This window comes from Crocodylus siamensis, chromosome 4 (genome assembly GCF_052110815.1).
Source record: "Crocodylus siamensis isolate JL-2025a chromosome 4, ASM5211081v1, whole genome shotgun sequence".
NCBI classification, from domain to species: Eukaryota; Metazoa; Chordata; order Crocodylia; family Crocodylidae; genus Crocodylus; species Crocodylus siamensis.
The window spans coordinates 231,605,710-231,618,052 of NC_143398.1; the positions used below are offsets into that span (position 1 = coordinate 231,605,710).

At 40.6% G+C, this 12,343-nt stretch overlaps 1 protein-coding gene across 1 annotated transcript in view; it reads left to right on the forward strand.

The window, feature by feature from the left end:
• Nucleotides 1-245: 245 nt before the first annotated feature.
• NCKAP5 (NCK associated protein 5) overlaps nucleotides 246-12,343 on the forward strand; it is a 702,047-nt gene continuing 689,949 nt past the window's right edge. The window contains exon 1 of the mRNA XM_090045889.1: nucleotides 246-368. The gene's annotated coding sequence lies outside the window, so the exon portion shown is untranslated. The remainder of the gene's footprint in view (nucleotides 369-12,343) is intronic.

A 12,343-nucleotide genomic window follows, 5' to 3' on the forward strand; every position in this document is an offset into this window, starting at 1 on the left:
TTTCAAGCAAACACTGTTTGTTCATCCTAAGAAAACATAGTTTGGGTAAATAGAAGTATTTACATATGGAGAACTGGAACTCCTACTAAGATGCAGATTGTGCTGCAGGGAAGATAGTTTGTACTTTTCTTTCTCCTTCCCTTTTCTTTCTTGACAGTCAGTTAATAAAGACTCAACAATAAGCAGCTGCCTGTGATGTCATTGGGACTTTGTCCACAGAGCTTGTATTTACAAGTACAGAGAAACTACATAACAGCAGAAAAACCAACTACCAGCAAACTTCATGTCTGCAGTTACTGTAGGGCTTCAGTAGTGCTGTGGATGGGCTAGCAAGCTAACTCTGCTCTTCTAACCACAGATTTTTAAAGGTTGGTAAATAAACCCTGGCTAAACTCAAGAGAATTTTTGGACTGCGAGAACTACTTAAGGTTCTGATTTCTCTAGGACTGTGGCATGTTTTCACTGAACAACAGCAAGTAAGACTTTCACTGTTTCAGTGTTTTATCTTATTTGCAAAGGTCATTTTCTTTAAAAAAAAAAATGTTTGTTTTAGTGTTACTGCTGCTTTAATTAAAATGAAATCACAAATGGTAAGTATGTAACTCCTACGGGTGCTTTCATTTGAAGCCAGACATTTGAATATGTTTTGAGTGAGGGCAACAGGAAAAATGAAAAGCTCATTCAGAATTTTGTTTCCTATGTTTATGTTGAACTTAATTTTTCTGTATACTAATCTAAGTGTAATTTCAGGCTCCCTAAAAATGTCAGAAATATATATATATATATTTTTTACAAACTGGCTGAGAAATTGTTCTTAATTCTAATTATTTATTGTGGTTTTCTAAGTAACCCTTAGTTCTGGACTATCAAAATTAATTTAAATATTTAACCTAGTTTTCTTTTAATTTTTTTCATTTTTTTCACTGCTTACATATATAGTTTAAAAGCAAAATGAGTGTGTTTCTTCTTCTTCTAATCCCTGTACAAATTCTGCAAGCATACATGTTTAAGCAAGCAGATCATAGTCTTCTTTGAAACTTAACACCTTTCAGTTAATACATTTTTACATTGTTCCTTTTTATATGAACAACGTAAATAATTTTGTATTGTTCATGTGAACAAATGTATTAATTTCTACTAAGGAAATGGTGTTTAGTAAAACGTGCAAATGATAAATAGCACTGCTGAGAGGGACCTCATTGGTAATTACTATTAATAATACATTTTAGTAATTTTTTGTCCTCCATTATGAGGAACATAGCATACTTTTTACAAACACTCACACACTTAGCCTCACACTGATCCAGCACAGTTGACAAGCGCCATGTCCCCATTTTACAAACATGCAAAAGTGAATCACTAAGGGTGAGTCTGTTTGGAAAAACTGAAGACCAATCCCAGATCTCCTGATCCCTGGTACTATACTTTAGGAAGCATCCCATGACCACCTCAAATTACCTATAGTGTCAGATGTACTGCCTATTCCTCAGAAAGCTATCTGATCATAATGCTGAGCATAAAGAGCTCTAGATACTTTATTACCATTGTTGTTAGTACTACTACCCTTTACTTAATTGTCTGTTGTTGTGGAAGCCATGTGTGCTTCCTAAGGTAGGAGACAGGAAGAGATTCCCGAGCGTATATGGCTAAAACAGCCTACACCACATCTAATCCCACTGGATCTGAAGAACATTTTAATTCTAAATGCTACCCAGTGTGGATCCTCACTTCGACTGCATATGCCCCCTTATATGCCATCACTCCTATGTGGGTTCAGAGATGCCATTCCTTCTCAGGGTGGAAGACACTCCCCTCCTATGGCTATTGTATGGATTGGCCATCAGAGGATACCTGTTCAACTTGGGACCATCCCATTCACCATTTATTTACTTCAACACTTTTTAAAACCACCTGCCTTGTGCTATGCCATGGGTGCCGACAATGCTTTTAATAATTCAGGATTGCAATTTAGCATTTCCATGTGGAAGAAGGATAGTCTTAAACTGAAGGCACTGGATCACAGGAAATCTGGCTTCCCTCTCAGACTTCCCATGTAGCTTTGGGTAAATCACTTCTTTTTTTCTTTCTGAATAATCGGTTGAGAGGCTAATTCTGTTTATATTTACAAGGCCAGCCTACAAACCTCCACAAAATAATTACAAAGAAATAAGATTTCAGACAAGGATTGGTCCTGATTCATCTCTCACTTAAGTAAGTTTTAAGTGTGAAGTCCCAGTTGTACAAATGCATACAATGGACGCTAGGCATGTGAAAAGACTCACTGACTTCTAGTACTACTTGTATGCAAAATGACTCATGTGGAACTGTTTAGAGGATTGATGTTTAAATGGGCTAAGGCAGGCCCATCTGCTCTTAAGTGAGGTATAGGGGTTGGATTTTATTGTCGCTGTAGTTGATGGCAAAACTCCAATTTCAATAGGATCAAGATGAGATCCTTGAATCATGCAGAGAGTTATGGAGATAGTTTACCTATTTGTTTCATTTTCCCTTTTTTACCTTTTTTTTGTTTCACTAAAACACATTAGGATAACACTATAAGCTTTGATAAGGCCTGTAGGATGGGGTCCTACAAATATGCCTGAGGTTCTAGTACCTGGAGCGGTATAATTTGGTATGGTATTTAAAGGCACAGTTGCTAGAAAAATATGTTCTTCTAGCTCTTTCTCGATTTGAGAAGAAGCAGAATAAGGACAGTGGGATGAGTAGGATTAAAACTGGGGTAAAACCTTAGCCCAAGCATAGAAGCAGAACTGGTTAAAAAGTTACGTCCTACTAGCACCAAACCTGAGACAGCAAGTTGCTGTACAACTCCTGCTGAGGAAAGTGGAGAAGATGGTACCTTCAGGATTTGAGCTGTGAAATCAAAGCTGCTCAATATAGCTTTCAAAATTTTGAGCATCTAAAATACATTTTTATCGCATACAATAGGACAAATGTATAATATAAATAGAACATTAACCATAACATTCGCAATACTCTGATCCATACTTGCCTAATGTTGTGAATCATGTAGTATGCAGAAACCTCAATTACTTAAGGTATTTCCTGATGTCTATGTAAATTAGTCAAGGTGTTTTTCAGGGCTAGAAGCTGGATAGTTGTTATCTGAAAATTACTCAGGAATCTTGCTATGATTTCTTTGACTGGCATTCAGGTGAATCATGTGAATATGGTTTGTACTATAGTAAAAGGTTCTGAAAATTGTTAGTAAAACTGTCTGAGTTGTAAATGATGTGGGCCCTGTAAAAAGCAGCTTGGATAATAAAACAGGGATAAGCATTATGTTGCTGAAAAATGGTGTATTAGTATTGATGCATGGCAGTGCAGATATTATACATATACCAGTAAAAGTGATTGGAAACCAGTCTATACTGGGTTAGACAGAAGTTTGGCACACACAGACTGGTTTAAAAATGATGGAATCTGGTCTAAGATCCCCCCCCAAAAGGGTGAATGTGTGTTCTGTTCACTACTGATCTAGACTACACCATTTACAGAAAACCGTGTAATTTAGATCAGTTCTGCCTTGGGCTTTTTGAAGTCTGCATCTAGCCACAGAGAACAACCGCTATTGTTAAACTGCATGTTTGGTAAGCTTTCCATGAAAGGACAGAATGGGCATGTTCCCACATTTGCTGCGCTGCTGATTTGCAGCACGACGGGGGTTTTGGCACTGGGGATCCTGGTGTCAACCCCCCCCCACCACTGTCACTAAAAAAAAAAAGCTGTGTGGCACACATGGCAGCAGTATGCACCACCAGAAAGGGAGCCTGGCTGACCAGAGACAAATAGCAGTGGTACAAATATGTGCCACTGTTATTTGTTCCATGGGGAATGCACACCCCTGCATGTGTACGCTTGTGGAGACGTGCCGAATTTGGTTTTTTTCAGAGCCAGGCTAATTTTGGATAGCACATGCTGTCTATGCTGCATCAAATGTGTATAGCAAATTAATCTCTTTGACAGTACAACTTGATTATAATAATTCATCCTTATCTAAATTGTTAAATTCAACAGTTTACCACGTCCTTTTGTTTCTTTATTATTCAGACATCATACAAATAGGGAAGACTTAATTACTGCATGAAACATCAGAGGCAAATTTCACCATCTCCCTTATTTTGATTGCAGTTGTCTCGAATTGCCATTATGGGTATCTGGGAATGGTGGCAGAAATTATTCTGAATAAGAGATTATTTTTGTTAGCAATTAGCAATTTGTTGTTCTCCTTACAGCCTCGGCCAGATTTTGATAACCCATTCCATGCTCAATAGCAACTTAAACCTAAATAGTTTTTCTGAAATTACATGCGGGTATTCATCCCGTTTAAATCCCTGCTGCTGGAGTCAGGTACAGCTCTGCTTGACAATAATGCTGTCTCTAAATGAATTGTTTTACCCAATAGCGTTCAGTCTGCCTTTATCTTCACTATGATTCTGATATCCAGACTTGGATCTGGAGAGCAAAGGAAGCGGTTCTCTTGGCACAGAAACTTTGGGATAGAAGAATATAATGACCTAGTTTATCCTGTTTTTCTCTGTCATTTTTCTTTTTGCTAGTTTCTTGAGCTCTTAGGTAAATCTTCTCAGATACAAAATGACTTGGTGGTAACATGTGCTTCTACAAACAACAGACTCCCTGAATCTTGCTGAATGGATCACACTGATAAGGTTTTGGGGGTGTTGTGCCAGTAGAGGGCCATGTTAAACTGAATAAAATACCTCCCTGCTAGACCAACATTTTCAATGAGTAATGCAGCTTAAAACATATGGATGTTTTCAAGGGCAAAATTAGTAAATAATTAGGGTTCTTTGTGAAGCTACTGCATGATTAATTATTTAAAATAAAAATCACATCACTATTAAAGCCCAGTGCTATATTACATGACCCTAATTAGACTGAAATTCTACACTGGTCTTTTAAAATAAACATGTAGGTATGATGTATTGTAAACTGTTCTAAATTGATAGATAATCTGACATAATACACTGCAATAGCATGTGCTTTCAGTGTAATGATACAAATGAGAAAAGAATTGCTTTCCAAAGGTGCAATCAAGCTTGGATTTGAATTGGGCTCCAAACTTGCCATCATTATTCAGGCTGCAGTGCTGCAGGAACTGACCTTTTGCAAAATATTTTCCTGTCCTTAATCTTTTATACACAGCTTTTGTGAACTCTGCACTGCTTGTGTTTTGTCGATTGTATTTGGAGAGTCATTTATTGCACAGTGTTTGTCCTTCTAGCAGATGTTAAAGGATCCCCTTTTAAAGGCTACTCCTCCACAGCATCTAATTATAACCCACACAAAAGATTAACAGATGTTATAATTGTCTTTATTCTTTGATTAAATAGTTTCTGCATGATTTGCTTTCTTTTCTCCCCCATTCCTAATTTGTAAGGTCTTTCTGGACAATTCATATATGTTTGCAGTTTGGCAGACACAATTTTTACAAATATTTAAAATCTTTGTTTTGATTGTTGAGTATTAACAACAGGTTACATGCACCTCTGGGCTATGAAAATGCAACAGAAATTCAATGATTAGAAAATGTATGCGTGAGTGCTTCCATTGATTTTTATTTTTCTCTTGCACTTAGAGTGAAGTGTTTCAAATGCACAATACCTGGGGAATGAACACTTTGGATGTTTAGTTTGCTCAATAGCACAAGTGACACTACGTATTAGTTGTCACATGCAAAGGAAATAACTGACTAAAAAGTGAAGTAAGAATCCCATCTGATCTCACCTCTCAATTCATTTTGTACACTGTCTAGCAAATGTGGCAGCTACTTTTTGTGGGTGCCATGTTTTTGGGGTTACTATTCAAGCCATAACATGCCATGAGATGTGAGGTTACACTGCAAGTTGTGTGATGCCCAGGAAAGACATCTGTTTTGTGCAGAACATGGTTTCCCTTGCCCCAGGGAGCATGCCTGCAAGCGGCCACACATGGTGAGCCAAGTCTGAGAATGCTGCTACCTGCCCTATCTATATTGCTTGCCTGGCCAGCTCCGTGGACTGTGTCGAGGGGCTGGTCGGAACCCCACCTTTCTACACCATTACCCATTCCCAGGGCTTGCTGAATGAGCAGGAATTTGGGACTTCAGAATCCATGTGGAAGGGTGGCATGTGGAAGGACAAGCAAAAGGATCTTTGTGCCCTGACCCCTGATGCTGTCTTTGCGCTAGCCAAAGGCAATCTGATTGCCATGCTCCAGTGAGCCAAGAAATATATGACCAAAAGGAGTTACCACCTTACAGCTCACTGGTGAACTCTACAAAATGAATTTGGGTGGATGGACCTTTTACACTGGGTACGTAAGGGAATTATGTACTGCCTGGCAGGTATAGTGTCTGCACATGTTGCTGTGTGTGTACATTATGGGAGAAAAAGGGGAATAGATCCTGTGATTGCAGACCTACTGCTCTCTTCTTCAGCTTTCCCCTTTCCTTGCTTCTGCTCTGCTCATGACGCAGAGAGGGGATGCCAAGTCTCTCTCCATTACCTATGGCTCTAGCCTTTACTACCCTGCATAACAAAAGCATCCACACTACCTATGTACTGATTTTTTGGAGTGATTTGTATCCAGCATACATTTTCAACATGGATCTCAAATGGCGTCATAAGAAAAAAATTTCCTTCCCTAGTGTTATGAAATCAAGGTGTCACAGCTTTTGATTTAACTGCACCTCTGGCCCCTTTGTAGGCTTGCTGAAGAGGCATCTTGCTTAGGTGTCAGGCCTCCAGCTGCCACCTTTTTAGTGTACGGTCTCTCAGGCTAGGGACATGTATTCAAAAGCCTGAGCCTGAACTGATTCAATTACAAACCTTTTACGACCAATTCACAAAGTCCATGGATAAGGGCGTCGAGGTGGATGTCATCTACCAGGACTTCAAGGTCTTTGACACTGTTTCTCACCCCATTCTCATAAAAAAAAACTAGGCGACTGTGGCATTGATGCCTACACAGTCAGATGGGTGGCAAATTGGCTCAGTGGTCACACCCAGAGAGTGGTGATGGACAGGTCATTTTTGACCTGCAAGGATGTGGGCAGTGGAGTTTTCCAGGGCTTGGTCCTTGGGCCTGTACTATTCAATATCTTTATCAGCAACTTGGAGGTGGGTGTGGAAAGCACACTGTCCAAATTCACTGATGACACAAAGATGTGTGGAGAAGTGGGCACACTGGAGGTGGGGGGGCAGAATCCAACTAGATCTAGACAGGTTACAGGGGTGGGCGGATGAGAATAGGATGGAATTTAACGCAGACAAGTGCAAGGTGCTGCAACCAGGGAGAAGGAACCTGCAGCATACCTATAGGCTGGGGGACACCCTTCTTGTCAACATGGTGGCAGAAAGGGATCTTGGAGTCACTGCTGACTCCAGGATGGACGTAAGCCACCAATGCAAGGAAGCAGTCAATAAGGCCAACCGCACCTTGTCGTGCATCTACAGAGGCATCACAAGCAGGTCCAGAGAGGTGATCCTCCCCCGCTATACGGCACTGGTCAGGCCACTGTTGGAGTAGTGCATTCAGTTCCGGGTGCTGCACTTCAAGAGGGATGTGGATAGCATCAAAAGGGTCTAGAGGAGGGCCACTTGCATGGTCAGGGGGCAGCAGGCCAGCCGTTTGAAGACAAACTAAAGGGCCTCAATCTATTCAGCCTCCATAAGATATGACTGAGAGAAGATCTGGTGGCCTTCTATAAACTCAGTAGGGGGAACCAGCAGAAAATATGTCAGGCTCCGTTCCCCTGGGCACCACCGGGATAACAAGGAATAATGGCCACAAATTGATTGAGAGCAGTTTTAGGCTTGATATCAGGAGGAATTACTTTATGGTTGGGGGTCTTCAAGAGGAGGTTGGATAGATATCTGGCTGTGGTATTATGATCCCAGCACTCGTTCCTGCCCGGGGCAGGGGGTCAGACTTGATGATCTGGTCAGGTCCCTTCTGACCCTAGAAACTATGAAACTTTGCAGGTTAGTCTAACCAGGCTAGGCTGCATCACTTTGTAACTACACACTCATTTCAGATATATAGGCACATACCTGCAGTAGCTCACACTAGAAGCCGGGGGGTGCTCCGCCCTTCCACAGGGCTGAGCTGAGGATGGCATGGCCAGGCCCACATGGCAGGATTTGGGATGGGTTCCCCCCTCCTTGATAACAGCGCATTTATCAGCTCTGTTATCAGCATGCATCACCCCATGAGAAAACAAACAGCCTTTCTCATTAGTTCAAACTCTTCTTAAACAAAGAAGGAACTGAGGATCATTATCAGCTGAACTGTTGATTAGCTCTGAAAAGAGCTAAACCAGCACTGCTCTCTGCCGCAGCATGGACCATAGCCAGCATGTGTAGGGCAGAGGGGACTGGGGATCCCTGCTTAGCAGGGAGTGGGAAGGGGAAACCAGGAAGAAACCAGGCAGACATTGCTGTGCCTGCAAGTCTCTGCTGGAGCTGCAGCCAGGGAGCAGAGGGGACCTGCCAGCTCTGCTATGGAACAGAGAGCCTCGTGCAGCCTCAAGAGCATGCTGGGATGCTGGGAGAGTCTGGTTTATCTTAAATCAGCAAGGTTGGGGACACACATTGCATAAACTGTTTTGACCCCCCCCGGTTGCTGACTGGTCACTGTGGGGGGGGGGGCACATGCACCCCTAAGGTGGCACCAGTCCCTGCTTCAGCACATGCAGTTCTGTTTATCTGATGATGAGTTAGAGCAGCTAAGCCCAAGCCTTGCTTTTTCAGAACAAAAGCATTTTGAAGAAAACCTGGCTGAAAAAGAAAAGGTTATACAGATGCCTAGCTTACCAGATTGTCACCATGGAGAACATGAAAGGCACTTCCCCTTCATATCTTTTGCTTGTCTGTCCTTGGATTGTATGCCTTGCCCTGCCCACCTCAGGAGCTGTTACCTTATTTGGTTTCATGTTTATCATCTCAGTTTTCATGAGCCAGTTCAAACGACCAGTGATTTCCCCCCAGAAAGATGAAGCATCAAAAGCCTTGTTAACTGCACGGTTTCATCATTGGCCATTTGAATGCACAGCCCCATTGTCTGGATCAGTGGGTGTCCTCTATTTTTGGCAGGTGTACCATAAATTATCGCCGCACACTCCCTGACTGCCACTCTGATTCCTTTCTCTACCCAATCTGCTGCTCCGCTTTTTGTTCCTTGCCCTGTCTGCTACTATGCTGCCTGTCCCATCCCTAATCTGGACACACACAGATGGCCTCTGCCACTTTTGGCACCCACGCTGCAAGTTAGCCACCCCTGCTCTTGATTTTGCAAGACACATTCCTTCTCACCCACTGACCCAGAGACACAATTAATAACAATTGCTTAAAGATGTATATAACATTCACACAACAGTTCCTCTGAATATTCCAGGATGCATCTGTCATGAAAGGTTCCTGATTGAATGCATGGAGAGTATGAAGCAATCCAAGACAATGGAAATCTCTGGTGACTCGTATGTTAATTGGTAAAGTCTCAGGTTGAGTTCATGCTCTTAAACTAATAAGGAAGTAGTTAGTGTCTTACTAACCAAGTTTCTATGTTATTGTCCCATTTCTGAAGTGCATGTAAACTGGGGGCTTCTTTTTTGCCTTTCTAAATCCCATCACTGCATGAAACAGTTGTCATGACTTCTTTTCAAGGAAACTAGCCTACTTGGACATTGAACTTGTTTATCTACTTGTGACTATTTCTATTTTCAGTTCCAAAAATGCAAATACTGCTCCATTTCTGTCCCATGTAGGAACATAGATTTTGGAGCACCAATTCTATACTGCCGTTGCAATTTCATTGAAACGAATGATTTGGCACCTATCGCACCATGTCACTGGAGCGGGGAAAATGTTATTCTCTTGTAGCAGATGCTATGAACAACACCGACCATGAGATTTTGCAATGTGCTCCACACTATTGTAGGTTTCATCAAATGCTGCTTTGAAGTGGTTTGAGTTGAGGTATCTATTGGCAATGTATGTTTATTGGTCTGTACATTCATACTTTTCAGTATACAACACCATTCCCCTGGGTTTCCCAAAGTGCTTTAACTCAAGTGCTACTTTGTTTAAGGATTTCAAAGATGACTGTATCCTTTTTGTTTTTAAATTGAGTTTCAAACTTTCTAAATACTTTCTATTTACAAGTGTGTGTGTGTGGGGTGGAATAGATGAGTTATTAGGAAGAATATTCCAGTGTGTCAACTATGTTGGCTATTTTAATTATGTAGAAACCTGTCCACAATCAAATTAAAGTATTTCACAGAGGTTGTTGAACAGTCAACAGGGTTTCATTCGGTATCAACCGGGTCTGATTTTGAAACAGTGTTGAAGAGGTGAAAGGCTAATGTTCTAATTTCTTATACTCCGAGCCATTCAATTCCCATATTACACTGGTACTAAAATGTCCAAGTGTTCCATGTGGATCTGAGATGCAGAATATTTATAAATTAATGACTTAGATATATCACTAGAATTTTAACATCTATGAACAATTGCTACTGAGATTGTTAAACTATAATATGACCCACGGTGTCCTAATCAATACATTTCTTTGGTAAGCCACAGTTTTGAATGCTGGGAATCTGTTCAGATATCCTCTATAGCCAGAGCTTAAGATCGCACAAGTAAAAGAAATCGCAGAATGAGATTGAAAAGAAAAGACAACAATAGAACAAGACAAAAAGTCTCAGACTGGCCATCCTCTTCCCCTCTCCACTCAAGAATCCTTAGAGTTCTCTTGTATTTAATTATATCCTTTTACTAAAACTAATAACTTCTTCCCCTAAAGCTCAAATTCTGTCATGTTGTTATTGATTGTGTATATATCATGATGTTCATAGGAAGCAGTTTCTGTCGTTTCTATTTACTAGTCTTTAATCAAGTGAATTCCATTTATTTTCCATCACCACAAAAATTTTCTGTCACAAGAAAAAGCTTTAAACAGCCATGGTTTAAAATTTATGGGACAAATGATGATTGTAGGCACAGCCCTGAACAAGGCACAGTGCATAAGCTTCCCCTTACCAGAAATGACTCTGAGACACTGCTCAGGGTAACAATTCCTACATGATTTTTTCCCTTGTTCTCAGGGAGAGGTGGGTAGTAATTTCACTTCTGGCCTTTCCCGTCTGTCAGGTATTGCAACCTTTTTACTTGGCTATTCTGGGCAGTGAATACTGTAGAATTGAAGTGCTGCTCTCTCCCCACCTGATTCTGTAACATGGTAAATTGGAACATGGCCTCATTTAATTCCTTGCTCCCAGATTCAAGTCCTGGATAACTTAGACATGAGGTACAAGGACATTTCCTTGCTCCCTTGTTTGGCTGAATAGTTCAAGTCACAAAACACAACCCTGTTGATTGTATCTTCTGTTCCCAAGGCGTGTGAACAAATCTTTTAATTGGTGACTGTCAGGGGCTCTTTCTTGTGAAAATTTTTGTATGTTGGGTTTTCTTTTAGTGTAAAGTCTTGTAAGTATCCTTTATGTACACCTATATTGGGCCAAATTCGGTTCCCAGTTACACTCACACAATTTGATCATTAACATCAGGAGAATGGGCCAGGTTGAAATGAGAACTCAGCTTGGCCTTCTGTTTGCTTATATACATTTCTATAAAGAACATTTCTATTAAAAAACCCTATTTAAACAGTAAGGAAGCCAGATGGTTGCTAAATGATGATAATAAAACATAGCAGTGGCACTGGCAGAGCATGTTTCATTGTCAAAGCTACTGACAAAAATTAACTTATCCTTAAAATATCCTGAACAAAGTATTTTTACCCCTATATTTCAGGTGGGAATATTGAGATAGAGGAAATCAGTGATTTACCTTGGATTACAGACAACTGCAGGTTTTGGCAGATAAACTCTTTAGTATGTATCCCAGCCTGAGTTTTAAAAATCACCTTAAAAGTAGATTGGCAAAAAGATTACTTTAGACTAAAGTCACTGGCCTTTCTCCCATCAGAAATAGCATGACCATATGCTAATCAGACTATTTCCACACTACACAGAAAGATTCTTTGAACTTCACTAAATGCGGGAGGGACCAAGTGCAATTTAAATACTTTTTAGTAAGTGTATGGTTAAGCAGTGTTTGCGTCATGTTAAAAATGGGAAAATACTTGACAAAAGAAGTTGCTGAGAACTTAACCTCTCTTTCTCCTGATTCTCTCCAGTTGCTCCCTCTGTAATCCAATGTTGTTGCTAATGCTAGTCCACCATATACTGCATTTCTGTTCTGTGTCATTTGATATGACTGAAAACAGATGAATTGGAGATTGGTAGGATGAAAAAAACATA